The sequence below is a fragment of the Pelophylax lessonae genome, assembly GCF_965119305.1.
Source record: "Pelophylax lessonae genome assembly, chromosome: 8".
In the NCBI taxonomy this organism is placed as follows: domain Eukaryota; kingdom Metazoa; phylum Chordata; class Amphibia; order Anura; family Ranidae; genus Pelophylax; species Pelophylax lessonae.
This window is the reverse complement of record NC_138775.1, coordinates 23,313,699-23,329,475: the sequence shown is the minus strand read 5'-3', so window position 1 is coordinate 23,329,475 and position 15,777 is coordinate 23,313,699. Positions and strand designations below refer to the sequence as shown.

General features: G+C 47.0%; 1 protein-coding gene across 4 annotated transcripts in view; it reads right to left on the bottom strand.

The window, feature by feature from the left end:
* The window catches only part of LOC309561320 (G-protein coupled receptor 22-like), a 59,063-nt gene that overhangs the window by 26,860 nt on the left and 16,426 nt on the right, over positions 1 to 15,777 (bottom strand). For 3 of the 4 annotated variants that reach the window (XR_014225558.1, XR_014225559.1, XM_082265178.1), the window contains exon 2: positions 10,549 to 10,688. The exons of the other annotated variant lie outside the window; for it this stretch is intronic. The gene's annotated coding sequence lies outside the window, so the exon portion shown is untranslated. The remainder of the gene's footprint in view (positions 1 to 10,548; positions 10,689 to 15,777) is intronic. 4 annotated transcript variants of the gene reach the window in all.

Here is a 15,777-nt window from a genome sequence, read left to right as displayed (position 1 = left end):
ATGGGGAAGTCGGGAAGGGTGAGTGAGTCGGCGACCGGAGGGGGGGGGGTATGGCGTGCGGGCTGGTGTGGTCTGTCTGCCGCCCCCCCCCCCCCTCCCCAGGCCCATGGAGCACCAGCCGCCACTGCTGGGGACACATTGTTTTATCTGGGGACATATTTATCTGGGGACAGCCCCCTAAAATCTGGGAATGTCCCTGGAAAACGGAACATCTGAATGCTGCAGGTTAGCCTAGTTGGAGCTACGGGCCCATCCCTATGTGACAGCTCTAATGCCGGGCCGTTGGTCACTTAGGGACCCAGTGCTGCATCACAGGAGGAAGGGTTGCATGCTCTGCCCGGAAATACTTTTCTTATTTGGCTCTGGTGAGGATATGAAAGGGGTGCAGGGATTGTACATATTATCATCTGTAAAGAGTAAGGTCACCTTCAGCAACATTTTCCAAAAATCCCCGTATGCAATCCTATATCTGCTGAAAAGTACATAGCAGTGCTTCTCCTGTTTCAAATGCTGCACCCCCCCCCCCCCCCATTACACATGCCACTCTGATGGGGCCTGCCCACAAAAAACACAACCCCTTGACCTCCCTCTCTCATGCCGTTTGCAGGACAGGCTGGACAATACTCTTGTGCGCCCCCTAGTGACTGCTCCAGGACATTTAAACTAAGTGCATCACCTCCGGTTTGAATGGGCCGGAGCTGCTAATACTGAATGTAATGCACATGCACACAGCTTGAAGCACATAGAGTGGCCACTAGGGGTCCCCCCATCACATCACAACCCTCATTCACATCAGAGTCCCCCCTTGAAGTCAGAGGTCCCAATAAATGTCAGCGAGCGGTCCCCCTACACATCAGAGTTCCCCTCATCACATTAAAGTCTCTCCTATACATCAGAGGCCCCCCATGACAGAGTCAGAGCTTCCCCATCATATCAGAGTACCCGTATACATCACATGTCGCCCATGACAGAGTCAAAGCCCCCCCAACACATCAGAGCCCCCCCTCTCCCCATCACATCAAAGTCCCCCATCACATCAGAGTACGCCTATACATCAGATGTCCCCCATGACAGAGTCAGAGCCCCCCCCCTCCTCCATCACATCAGAGGCCTCCTCCATCACATCAATGTCCCCTCATCACATCAGATATCCCTACACATTAGATGCCCCCCATGAGAGAGTAAGAGTCTCCCCCATCACATCAGAGTACCCCTTTATATCAGATGTCCCCCATGACAGAGTTAAAGCCCCCCCCCATCACATTATAATCCCGCCATCATATCAGAGTACCCCTATACATCAGATGTCTCCCATGACAGATTCAGAGTGCCCCCATCACATCAAAGTCCACTCCTATCACATCAGAGGCCCCCCCATCACATCAGAGTACCCCTTTATATCAGATGTCCCCTATGACAGAGTCAGAGTCCACCCATCACATCAAAATGCCCACATCACATTAGAGGCCCCCCGTCACATCAGAGTCCCTCTACACATCAGAGGTCCCCCATGACAAAACCATACACCCCTCACCACATCAGAGTCCCCCAATCACACCAAAGTCCCCTCATCACATCAGAGTTTGCTTATCACATCAAAGTCCTCCTAAACATCAGAGGTCCCAATAAATGTCAGCGGTCCCCGTACACATCAGAGTCCCCCTCATTACATCAAAGTTCCTCCTATACATCAGAGGTCCGCCCATGACAGAGTCGCAGGCCCTCCAACACAGCAGAGTTCCCTTATCACATCAGAGGCGCTCTTTACATCAGATGTCCCCCATGACAGAGTCAGAGCCTCCCCATTACATTAGAGGCCATCCCATTACATCAGAGTACCCCTATACATCAGATATCCCCTATTACAGAGTTAAAGCCCCCATCACATCAGAGTCCCCCCCCCCTCATCACATCAAAGTCCCCCCATTACATCAGAGGACCCCTATACATAAGATGTCCCCCATGACAGAGTCAGAGTCACCCTACCACATCAGAGTACCCCTATATATCAGATGCTCCCAATGACAGAGTAAGAGCCTCCCCATCACATCAGAGGCCTCCCCATCACATCAGAGTACCCCTATACATCAGATGTCCCCCATGGCAGAGTCAGAGCCCCTCCCCCATCACATTAAAGTTCCCCCATCACATCAGAGTACCCCTATACATCAGAAGTCCCCCATGACAGAGTCAGAGTGCCCCCATCACATCATAGTACCCCTATACATCAGATGTCCCCCATGACAGAGTCAGAGCCCCTCCTCCATCACATTAAAGTCCCCCCATAACATCAGAGTACCCCTATACATCAGAAGTCCCCCATGACAGAGTCAGAGTCCACCCATCACATCAGAGTCCCCCCCCCCCCCCATCACACCAAAGTCCCCTCATCACGTCAGAGTTTGCTTATCACATCAAAGTTCCCCTATACATCAGAGGTCCTCCATGACAGAATCAGAACTTCCCCATTACATCAGGTTCCCCCAACACATCAAAATCCTCCCATCACACCAGTGTCCCTCTATACATCAGATGTCCCCTATCACATCAGGGTCCCCCCTGGACCAAAGATTCCACTTATCCTTTGTCCACTGGGCAAGTAATCTAGGGTAAACTGGGTCTCATGCTCATGGCACCAAAGGGGGAACCCAAAGGACACCTGTGGCACCCTGGTTGGGAAACACTGCTGTATAGTACAGGGAGGCCAGAATAGTCCTCATGGCCCCCTTTGCCTGTTCTGAATCCTCTATTCAATTACAGAAGACTCATCCTCATTTGCATACATTTAGTCAGAATTTGACATGACCACTTCTGAGGCTCGAGAAATACCTGACCTATAAAGGCGACAAATATTGTGTATTGTGAGCAAGGCCGTATGTCACAGCGTAGAAAATCCCCGCTGTAGGCTTTGCCCTGCGTAGGCTGACTTTCGTAGAAATTCATAATAAAGTGTATCTTGTCCATACAAGAAGAACAGCTGAAGAGGGCAGAAGGTGCGGCCGCGCTCCGCACATTTATTGTTAAGATGGGCCGACCATCTGGCATGAAGGCTTCTGTTCGGCGCTCAGGATTACTTTGATATCTGTGATCTAGGGCGGCCCAGAGACCATGAATTCACATCATTATCACGGTGTCATTGAGAACCGCTGGTCTATGATAACGATCGCGAACCAATCATGATAATCGCATTTGTTTACAAACAAAGCCAGGAAGCTGCAGCTATCACAGAAAAAGTTCTGAGTTCCACCCAAAAGGGAAAGCTCTGCTTGTGTGCCTCCTCCCCACCTCACGGATGGCAAGAGCAGTGCCGCTGCAAGGATCGCAGCTTCCGGCATCCAAGGCAGATAGGATAGCAGTAGGTGACAGGCGGCTTCACCTCCCGAACGCGTAACGTCCAATGTGTGTATATGTGTGTATATATACCCGTATACACAAGTTCAGATGTTTTGCCTGCCTCCAAAGAACCCCAAAAAATGCCCAAAAAAACGCTAGCGCCAAAAAAAAAAAAAACGCCCAGGTGTGTTGTTGCAGGCATTTTTTTGGGGTTTTTGGAGGCAGGCAAAACATCTGAACTTGTGTATACGGGTATATATACACACATACTTATATGTATTTCTACACCTAGACATATATAGGTGTGATAGTAGCAGAAATATATGCTTGCGCTAATGAAATAATTAACACTAATATGGCTCTGCTCCTATCACACCTATATATGTGTAAGTGTAAAATACATATAAGTATGTGTGTATATATACCCGTATACACAAGTTCAGATGTTTTGCCTGCCTCCAAAAACCCCAAAAAAATGCCTGCAACAACACACCTGGGCGTTTTTTTTTTTTTTGGCGCTAGCGTTTTTTTGGGCATTTTTTTGGGTTCTTTGGAGGCAGGCAAAACATCTGAACTTGTGTATAGTGGTATATATACACACATACTTATATGTATTTTACACTTACATATATATAGGTGTGATAGGAGCAGAGCCATATTAGTGTTAATTATTTCATTAGCGCAAGCATATATTTCTGCTACTATTACACCTATATATGTCTAGGTGTATATATACATATAAGTATGTGTGTATATATACCCGTATACACAAGTTCAGATGTTTTGCCTGCCTCAAAAGACCCCAAAAAATGCCCAAAAAAACGCTTGCTACTAAACCGGCAATGTGTGAAAAGAGAGAAGCCACTAACCTGTTCTATAAGTGACCTAATACAAACGATCTTTTTTTTTCTGGTTCTGGACATGCTACAGAGCTGAAACTTCACAGGTACACTTTTGAGACCCCCCAGATACTAAATCCAAAGAAATGTATTTTTTATTATTTTTTTAAATTTTTTTCAATTGGCTCTCTATCAAAAATGACAATTTTTAAGAACTTTTTTTTATGTGATTAATAGTCCCTGGGGTATGACCCAGAACCCTAGGCACTTTTTAGGGGCATTTATTGGGTTTTAGGGCTTCAAAATGGTGTTTTTTTGATTACCGAAGTTCGGGTCCCATTGATTTCAATGGGGTTCTGAAATCCGGGCCGAACTTTCGGGAAGTTCAGATGTTCTGGCCGAACCGAACTTTTGAAAAGTTCGATCATCTCTACCCCCTACAGGAGGACTGGTGGTCCCCCCTATTAGCACATCCTGATTGGCTTCTAGTGCTGCACCACCCTCCCCAATTCATAATGCAGCTGTGCCTGGGGTATACAGGAGCCACGGATCAAGACTAATACAGATACTTGCTGGCTGTATATATAAACATTTTTTTAAATGTTTTTTTTTTTTAATTTATATTTTTTTATACATAATATAAAAAATGTGTTTTATATCTGTCTGGAGTTCAACTTTAAGGTGTATAAGACAGATTCTTGTCATTTCATAACTGCTATCCCAGATGTACCCCCCCCCCCCCCCCAGAATAATACAGGGCTTTTACTTCTCTCCGCAGTCAGAGAAATGAACATTTTATGAAAAGACCTTTTGATGCCATAAGCCTTTCTGCGATTTATTCCTCCTCCATGGAGAAGAAGCAAAAGGAATACATATAGCATACATGCATTTATTTGCACGTCTTTTCTTATGAAAAAGAAAGAATGAGCAATTGACGAATAGCCGGGGGCAATGCACGCGCTCCTCGATGCATACTGTACACTTCCTATATCTCTGCGAAGAAACAATTTATGCTTCTGATTTTAAGCCTGGATTAGGGCTGACCTAAATTTCTCTGGCACTCAAAAGGCAAGAGATGCACTTGGGTTTGCTGCTTCAGATGGTTTGCGTCTCCGTGTATCGTTTTCAAGAAATGCTCTTCAAAAAAAAGCGCGAGCACAAAATTACACGCATATTGGCGAGGTATTGTAGGATGACCACATTAGGGGACTATAACTTTTTGAATGCATTTGACATTATTTTTTTTTTATGTAGCACGCAGGGCTTTTTTTCTCAGAGAAGAGGTGAAGGAACTCCCCTCTCCCAAGATACCCTTTGTCTTTGCCCCCCTACCCACCTCCAAGCACCGTACCTTGTTTCCACCCTCAACCCACCTCCCAGCACCACCTCCTTTAGAGAAAACAAAACCAGGTATCATTTTGTGGTGCTAAGTAATCGGTATGAAATTTGGTAATTATAATTAGAAAAGCAGTAAAATGGATTCCATGCAGCCAGCAACAATAGCCCCCCCCCCCCCCAAAGCAAAAATAGACCCCCCCCCATAGACCACTTGCAACAAAAATACTGCCTCGTAACAACAGATCCACCCCAGGAACAATAGACCCCTTCCTTAACTGTGGATCCCTCCCAGCAACAATTGGCCCACTAGCAACATAATACCCCCCCTCCAGCAACAATAGACCACTTGCAACAAAATACTGCCTTACAACAACAGATCCACCCTGGGAACATAGACCCCACCAGCAACAATAGACCCCTCCCTTAACAGTGAATCCTTCCCAGCAACAATGAACCCACTAGCAACAAACTACCCCCCCCCCCCCCAGCAGAAATAGATCCCCTAGCAGCTGACATCATTGGACCCTTCAGCACACCCCACTACCCCCCTTGCCACTGCATACATTCAGTGCTGGAGTTTCCGGAACTGCGTTCCCCTGCTTTCCTGCTGAAAAAAAGCCCTGTGTAGCAGTATTTCCAGGCATTGGGCCTGAGGTGGGTCTGCCAAGGTGTGAGGACTGAGACAATGACCATTCCGCCATCTTTGGTTGCTTTTGTTTATTGTATTTTGGGGATGGGAGAAGGGAATGAGTGGGATACTCCTCTGGCTCAACTAGGTTTGTCTGGGACACTATACCGAAAAATGCGCGTTGGCGCTTTCCTGACGCCAGATGAATATCTGCCAGCGCTTCCTGGCGCTTGCAGATACTGTGATACTGAACTTGTGCTGAACCCTCGACTTTAACTTGACTGTTAAAACCACTTACCGCAAAGTGACGTATATTTACGTCGGCAGACTTTGCGGTGTAATACCGGGATGATGCCTCTAGCTAGAGGCACCATCCTGGTACCGTGGTTTAGAGCCATCGGTCGGCTTTCCGTCGGTAACGACCGATGCGGCTCGGGAGCCGCTCGATTGTTACCCGGTGAGCGGGAGGGGACGTCCCCCCCCCTCCCGCCGCCTTCCGTCACTTCGCCAGGGCCTCCCGTCCCACCGCCGGCTGGATGGAGTCCCGATCAAAGCCAGAAGCGGCTTAGATCGGGTCTCCGATGACGTAACCCGGAGGCAGCGTCCATGACGTCACTTCCGGGTTACACTGCTGCAAAAGGCAGCAAATTTAAAAAACGGCTGTATGCAAAAATGCCGTTTTTGGCGTTTTGCATAAATGAAAGTGTAGTGGAGGGGTCTAGGGTCTTTTAGACCCTCGATCCCTCCATAAAGAGTACCTGTCACTGCATATTGGTGTCACAAGGGATGTTTACATTGCTTGTGACAGCAATAAAAGTGATCAGATTTTTTTTTTTTTTAAAACCTGTAACAAAGTTAAAAAATAAATAAAATAAATAGGAAAAAAAAAATAAAAATTTTAGCCGCCCCCGTCACCGTTAGCTCGCGCAAGAAAAAAAATGTATACGGAAGTCGAGCCGCGAATGAAATCGCTGTTCAAACCACACATGTGAGGTATCGCCGTGATCGCCAGTGGGCAATGATTAAAAAAAAAAAAAAAAAGAGCTACACTCTAACTCTAAACTGGTAACCGTTAAAAAAATTTAAAGCGTCGCCTATTGAGATTTCTATTGCCTGTAGTTTGTCGCCATCCCACGGGGGGGGGGGGGGGGGGTATGGGTGCAATTTTAAACCATAACATGTTGGCTATCTATTTACTCGGCATGACACCATCTTTCACAATATACAAAAAAATGGGCTAACTTTACTGTTTAGTATTTTTTAAATGCAGTGAAATGTGATTTTTCTAAATTTTTCCAAAAAAATGGCGTTTTAAAGACCGCTGCGCAAATACCGCGTGACAAAGAATATTGCAATGACCGACATTTTATTCTCCAGAGTCTTTGCTAAAAAATATATATAATGTTTGGGGGTTCTAAGTAGTTTTCTAGGAAAAAATACTGATTTTAACTTGTAAACAAAAAGTGTCCAAAATAGGGCTGGGGCTTAAGTGGTTAACTCAGAAGATCCAGGACTGTAGACACTTGACTCCTGACACTGCTTTAGCTCAAAAGTCCCTGAACAGCTCCCTCCAGCCCTTCACTGAATGAGGTAGCTCCTTGTAAAAGCTTGCGCTGCTGCAACTCTTAACTCGGTACACTTCACACTGTACACTGACTCTTCAGGGCCCAACAGCTGGTGCCCCTCTAACACTTCAGGGTCCTCTGACTAGGAACCCCCTTTACAGCTAGCTGACTCCTGGATCCCTGGGACCTTCACTGGAGTGGTCCCCTCTAACACTAGGCAGACCCCTTGGGGCAGTTCACAGTACCCACGACCTTGGCAGGCTTTCCTGGAACTAAACCCCTCTTCCTCCACTGGTCCTCGGCAGACCGGATCCCTCTGCAGCTCAGCTTAGCACTCTTTGGATTCCCAGGCAGCCACCCGAGACACCAATCCTTCTGACAGGAGGAGAGACAGCAGTACTCTCCCTCCTGGGACTCTGCTTCCCACCAAAGATGCTGCGTCATGCGTTCCCTTCAAACTTATACCCCCTCCCAGAATCCTCTGCGGCAGAATCTGCCTTCTGGGGTAGATACAAGCCTGACTGAGTCACTGATTGGGTTTCCTCCACTGCCCAATGAGAATCATCTCACAGAGCCAGTGGGGAGACTCCCCCTCTCAGTAACCACACCTGGGAGACATGACAGCCCAGCTGAAATCATGGCCATGCTGTTAGGCAGCCAAAGTCCACTATACTTTTACCTAGCACCTACCTGTAGGGTGATACATCTATTATTATGAAATGCTAATATTAAGAAATGTATTATTTATTATTAATTCATTAATTTATTATTATTAAGACATGATCTTCCATAAATAAACAAAAGCGTGAGCACAAAAATACACGCATATTGGCGAGTTATAGGATGACCACATTGGGGATGATAACCTTTTGAATGCATTTGACATTAATATATATTTTTTTTATTATTATTATTATTTAGTTAACTGAATACAGAGGGGAAAATAATTATTTGATCATCTGCAGATTTTGTAAGTTTGCCCATGAAATGAAGGGTCTATACTTGTTATCATAGGTGTATTTTAAATGATAAAGACAAAATATCAACCAAAAATCCAGAAAAAAAGACATAAAACAAATATTATAAATTAAGTTGCAGTTTGGTGAGTAAAATAAGTATTTGATCCCCAAGCAAAATATGACTTAGTACTTGGTAGATTAGCGTGATTGACACTAGATTTACATCTGAGTACAATATCTTGTCAGGAAAGGGAGGGCAGGAGCGAGCGCCCCTCCCCCTCCTCTTAAACCATACCAGATCACATGCCCTCAACATGGGGGGGCTGCTTTGGGACATCCCCACCCTGGAGCACCTTGTTCCTATGTTGATGGGGACAAGGGCCTCTTCCCCACAACCCTGGGCTGTGGTTGTGGGGATCTGCGGGTGGGGGGGCTTTTCAGCATCTGGAAGCCCCCTTTGACAAGGGGGTCTCCAGATCCTGCCCTCCCTATGTGAATGAATATGGGGTACATTGTACCCCTACTCATTCACCAAAAAAAGTGTCACATAGAAATCCTTTATTAAAAATCCAAAAGTAATGTCCTCCAGTGAAGATCCATCGTCAATCTTGCTGCCCGCCGGACCCCAACAAAAAAAAGCTCTGCACTAATCGAAGGCTAATTGCCGACTGCCCACTCCTCCATCTGACAGCTCTAGGTCTTAAAGCGGAGTTCCGGCCTATTTTGCAACTTTAGTGATTCCTGGAGTGCTCACTATGCTGATCAACAATTGGGCATTTTCAATTTTTTTTGGGGGTCCCTTACCTTATTTTCAGGGCATTTTTAATTGTACTTCCTCCTTCTCCCCCCTCTGTGGCCACGGCCACCGACATCACTTCCGCCTTTGCATTGCATCCTGGGAGCTGTTTGTCATCACTCCCAGGAGGCTGGAATCAGGAAGAACTCCCAGAACACTCCCTGGAATCAGGAAGAAGGACACAGCAGATTACACTGCAGCTTCAGATGCCCACATCAAAGATGGCCGTGCCCAGACAGCGTTTTTAAAAGTAAGACTTTGACTAAAATCCAATACTGTACACCTTGTAAGTATGAGAATAGCGGTTCTATAAAGGGCGATGGATTAGTATTATAGGGGTATTTTAAGTTAAAAGGGTATTTGAGGCTGGAACTCCGCTTTAAATAGGTAAGGGACAGGGCCACCCGGTGATGTCACCAGGTGACCCTGCCCCCTTGTGACATCACTGCCCAGTATGCACTGGCGGTGACGTCTGAGGGGGTAGGGCCACCAGGTGAAGTCACCGGGTGACCTCGCCCCTTACTTTTTTTTTTCATTATGCGTGGATTTTCCCTCCAAATCCATACAAGACCCGAAGGGCCTGGTATGGATCGGGGGCAGGGACCCCACACCATTTTTTTTTTCACAATTTGTTTTGCTGGCAATTCTTTTTTTTTACATTCAGCTGTCAGCGGGGAACCCCACTGACATCTCATGACTCATCGTTTGTTAAGGGCAAGGCGGCCGGCTTTCCGGCCCACTCCTTAGTAAGCAGTTACTGTATATACAGTGTTTTTAAAGGGAAAAAAAACCCACAAAATGAAAACTGCATGAAAAATGCATAAAAATTGCGAGGTTTAAAAACGCAAAACGCATCACAAAACATGCCTGAAAAATGCATCAACCGCATAGATGTGAATCTAGACTTAATGTAGAATGCCAAATCCACAGTGACCAATTAGAATCTTTGTCTGCTTCTAACAAAGTGGGTTCTAGTTGGTCATTGGTGTATACTGCACTCAGCAATAGTAACACTTGGCGTCTTTCCCATTCATTGCCCAGACCGGGGTATTCTTGCAGATGTTACAGTAAAAGGGCGTATCCGACTCACTGTATGTGCTTCAGCTTTTGCTGGGTGGCTGGGTCTTCCTGGCTGGCTGTATGGGAGAGTGCTGTTGTTTAGCCCTGGGACACGTCTGCAGCTCCATCACTGGGCCTGAGCTAAACTCATGTTGTGGCTCCTAGTTCCCCCTGTGCAGAAAGAAATAAAAATAATATAATATGGTGTCAGTTCTGAATAGTGCAGAAAGCTGGAGGACAGTTGTCATGGGAAGGGCTAGCATGGAATTACCCATAATACTACTTTTTTCTTTTTTTTGATTACTTGACTATTCTTTACTGAAACGCCGTATGGTGCTGTACAAAGCGAAAAAAGAGGGAGAAGGCAGGGGGTCTCACTCCTCTGACTCATTTAGCTGTGTGTGTAATCTTAACTTCAGAAATAAATGGGGGTGATCCATTGCTGTTCGCACAGCCTCTGTGCGTGTCCAGATCAGCACTTGGAGGGGGGAGGAGCTCTGACGTGAGTTGACGCACGTACTCACGCTGGAGTGGGCAGATCGCCGCCCGAACTCCCGCCCCCTGAGGCTCTTTGGAGCCCGTGTTGAAGCGAATCGGCCGGCTGTATGGATGCAGGGCTGGCAGGGACTACATACTGCTGATACCCGGGCCTCCTGACTTCTTCTCCTACCGCAACCGAGACCGAGAAGCATCTACCCACCGCTCCATTGATGTTGGGCTCGCCGGATCTCCATTCACCTCCATCGGCGGAAGCCGTCTGAGTAGGAGAGTCTTGTGGTGTCTCGCCCCCCCTAAACTTGTTCTCTGGAGTGGTAAGCCTGCTTCTGGGGGGACTCAAGTGGAAGAGTCTGTGAGAGCCTTTTAAAGGGGGAAACTATGATGAAGACCCCTGTACTTGCCCGGCAGGGCCCCCCCTAAAGAAGAGAAAGTGACAAAGCTTGTATCCGGACTATGAGGGAAAATCTTTACAGTGTCAAGGTGGTTCCCCATAACAATTATCAAAGGGTCTATTTCCTCTAGATGACTGCTGTATATTTTGAAGGTTCTCCTCTTATACCCTCAGCTATACTATCAGTGGCTTAATAGACCTGTGTTCCCCTTGTCTTTAGAGACTGCGCTTTTTTTGCCCCTAGCAGTGGGCAGAGGCGCTGATTGGCGGCGTTCTGGGGGTCATCAGGGCGCAGAGCAATGCGCCCTGACACTCCCCACTTTTCTGATGTCCTGGCTGTGATTGGTCCAGACTCCAGCCTGGACCAATCACAGGAGGACATCCTGGGACCTGGTGACGTGACGCGTGGGGGCGGTGCACCACCCCGGCGTCACGTGATCACCTTCCCGCCCACCGGAGAGAGGAGAGCCGCCGCCGCGCCCGGGTGAGGAGTCGGAGTGGTCGGGACTCGGAAGTTCGCAGTCGCAGAAGAAGCACTGCTGCAGGTCACCGTCTGTCCGGTCCGTCCGTGAGTGTCAGTGTCGTGAGGTAAGTTCGTGATGCCTCAGGAGGGGCCCGCCCGGCCAACACACTGTCACTGACAGCTTTGAAGGGGGCACGCACGCATGCTGATCTCTGCGCCGCTCAAAGCTGCTGATCTTTCCTGGGGATAATTACTCATGGATGCTTAGGCACCTCTCCCTATCTTCATTTTTACTCACTACAACCTAGACCACCTGGCACTGAGAATGAAAGCAAAATTAAAAGCTAACAAAGTAAACCAACCCACCCCTAGCCCAGGAGGTATCCAGCGTTACATGTCAACAGAGACCAGTATGGTGGAAGAGGGGCTCGATAGCCCTAGACAGGGGTCCTCAGGGTGGTCAGGGATGGGAAAGTAAAAACCTAAAATGGAAGAACTTCCAGCAGGGAGGATCAGCAGTCTAGGGGCAACTAGACCAAAAAGCTCTGGAGGGATTCCTCAAGGGGGACCTAAAGTGCAAAGTGGAGGCTCTAAAGGGGAAAGCTCAGCCCTAGGAGATGCTGATCTGGAGGAACCCCAAGCAAGTTTACCTCTTCTTAAAGAAACTCTAGCACAGCTGCTGGCTAAATTGGAAACATCTCTTAAATTGGACATAGCGGCAGTCAGGGTAGACATCGGAAAAGTGTTTGGCCGTGTGGAGGAAATAGAGGGGAGACTGGATGTTTATGATCAATTATTAGAGGATTTGAGTAACCAGATGAAGTCGCTGCAGAGAGCTAACCGATCCTTATCATATAAGCTAGAGAGGATCAGGAGAACCAAAATCAAAGGAAAAACGTGCAAATAAAGGGCCTACCTGAGAAGCAGGAGGAGGCATCTTTAACCCATTGTTGGGAAAGGAGCTTCTGGAAACCTTAAAAATGTATAGAATGCACAGGTTGGGAGGATATCGAAGCCAGGCTGGGGGTATCCCTAGAGATGTGGTTGTGAGGTTTCATTATGTAGAAGAAAAGATGATAATTATGGAAAAGGCCCAAATTTCTTCTGGGATTATTTTCGAAGGAGCAAACTTACAGCTATATGCCGATCTGTCGGCTGAAACCCTGGCAAGAAGGAGACTACTTCAACCCCTACAGAACAAATGCGGTCTCTAAATATCTAGTACCGCTGGGGTTTCCTGGCCTGTCTTAAGGGGAAAAAAGATGGGCGTGCAGCGGTTTTGAGATTTCCAGAGGATTTGAGAGAATTTTGTAGCAAACTGAATGTACCAATTCAGCCCCCTGCCGAGATGGGAGGAGATTGCGGACGTACCAATAATGTTGAGGAAGGAGCAGTGGTCTTTGGTGGAGAGGGGGGGGGGGTGGGAGGAGAGAGTAGGCGAATGGGGGAGAAGAGGGGGGGGTGAGCAGGGGGGGGAAGCATAGGGTAAGAGTCTGGTGTGGTTGGCCCCTTGTGTTCCCTCCCCTTTTCCCCCTCCCCCCTCTCCTTCTCTTGTTCTGCAAAGAGGGTTGGTGAGTTTGCTGGTCCAGTGGGTGGGGATGGATCAGAGCGTTAGGGTGGTTGCCCCCTGGGAAAGTATGGACAGGAGGTGGCACATGGTTGCGCATCACCAGATCTCTACATGGAATGAAAAATAAGATCTAGACAATGATCCAACCCTCCGATGGGAAAACTTCCTTGGGAAAGGTTATGGGGTGGGTTGTTTTATTTTATTTATTTAATTTAATTTATTTTATTTTATTATTTTTTTGTCCTTTGTCTCCTTTTTTTTTCAGGACTTCTCTCCAGAAAAAGACACGTTAGCTGCTCCTTTGGCTACCCATGGCTCTGATAAGTTTAGTGTCATATAATGTTAGAGGCCTAGATACACCTAGCAAAAGGCACAAGGTAATGAAAGAATTGCACCATTACGGGGCTGGAGTGGTCTTCCTGCAAGAAACACATATTACACATGTCTCAGGGACCAAGTTGTCCTCTCGCCTCTTCCCTACGTGGTTTTATGGAGACGCGATGTCGAGTCACTCATGGGGAGTGCCGACTGGATTTGATAGGAGCATTGTGTTTATGTTAAAGGAGCAGCTAGCAGATCCGGAGGGGAGGCTCTTGTTTCTCAAGGGGAGAATATTTGATATGGAGTGTACCTTTGCAAATATTTACTATAGACATCCAAATAAGTTCTTGAAGAAAACCCTGAAAAGATTGATGATGTTTAAAGAGGGTAGGCTTATTGTAGCGGGGGACCTAAATATGGGGTTGGACCCACGCTTGGATTCATCGACAGGGACTTCCCGCCTCCCATTACAATGGCAGAGCTAAATTAGGAGACTATTGGGGGAGTATCAGTTGGTGGATGCTTGGAGGGTTAGACACCCAGAATTTAGAGACTATACTTGCTATTCCTCAGTACATGGGTCTTACTCAAGACTGATTATATTTTAATAAGGCACCAACATTTAGTCTCCCTTAAGGATGCGACAATTAAGCCCATCACACACACTCTCTGATCACGACCCAGTGATGATCCAGCCAGCTAGATTTACCTAAAGCAGCACCTAGAGAAAGGGCTTGGAAATGGAATGACTCGCTCATTCAGGATCCCAAGAGAGTTGAGAAAGTAGAGAAGGAGTTGGAGAGTTTTTTTGCTATCAATGACACACCAGAGACCTCACAATATACCCTGTGGGAATCACATAAGGCTTATATAAGGGGGATATTACTAGGCATTGGGACACAAAGAAATAAGGAAAAGAAGGAGAGGATGAACCAGCTACTTAGAGAGATCCACACATTGGAACAACAGACTAGACCTAAAGGCATCCCAGAGAAGCGAGAGCTAATTGAGATCTAAGGGGAATTGGCGGCACTTATGGAACAGGGACAAAAAGCATATTTCATATAGTCAGGAAAGAAAAATACCAATGGGGAAATAAACCTGGGAAATGGATGGCAAAAGCAGTGAGGGAGAAAAAAAATGCATCCCATATTCCCAAAATTAAAAATGAGAATGGGGAAATAGTGCATTCCTCCCCAGATATTGCTCAGGTGTTCCGCTCGTATTATAGTCAGCTTTACAATGTCAGACAGAAAGAGGAAGGTAGGGATAATGGCAAGGTAGGTATGGCTGCGAGGGATTTTCTGTGGGAGCTCGATCTCCCAAGGGTACCCAGAGAGGAGTTAGAGGATCTAGAGGCCCCGATTACACGTGAGGAAGTAGGGTGGGCAATAAAGATCATGGCCCTGGGGAAGAGCCCGGGTCCTGATGGATACTCTATCCTGTACTATAAAAAGTTCCAAAAAATCCTAGTCCCCCAATTAGTTGAATATTTCAATATAGTGGGAAAAGGGGAGAATTTAAGAGAGAAGTCTTTGCTTGCTTACATAACTCTTATCTTGAAGGAGGGGAAAGACCCTGCGGCACCGACGAGTTATAGACCAATCTCTCTTTTAAATACAGATATAAAAATTTCTGCTAAAATTATAGCAAAAAAATTAAAACCTTTACTGCCGAAATGGATACAGAACGCTCAGGTGGGATTTGTGTCTGGTCGCAGGGGAGGACTGGGCCAGGGAGCAGCAGGGGGGTAATTGCCCCCTGGGCCGCTCTGATGCCCTGTAAAAAAGCTGCCCCACTTCTGCCACAGACATGCCTAAAGAATTCCTGGTGAGTGCGGGATGAAGACAAGGACAGAATGCAGGCCTCCCCCCCCCCAGCATGGATTGTGCAAACTGTGTCTGAGCAGAGCCCCACTGGAGACTATCCTCCCCCGGCCAGCCCTGAGTTCAGTCGGTGAGTAGTACCTGGAGTGGAGCTTTATCCTGGAATGGGGGTCAGGAGGAAGCCAGGAAGA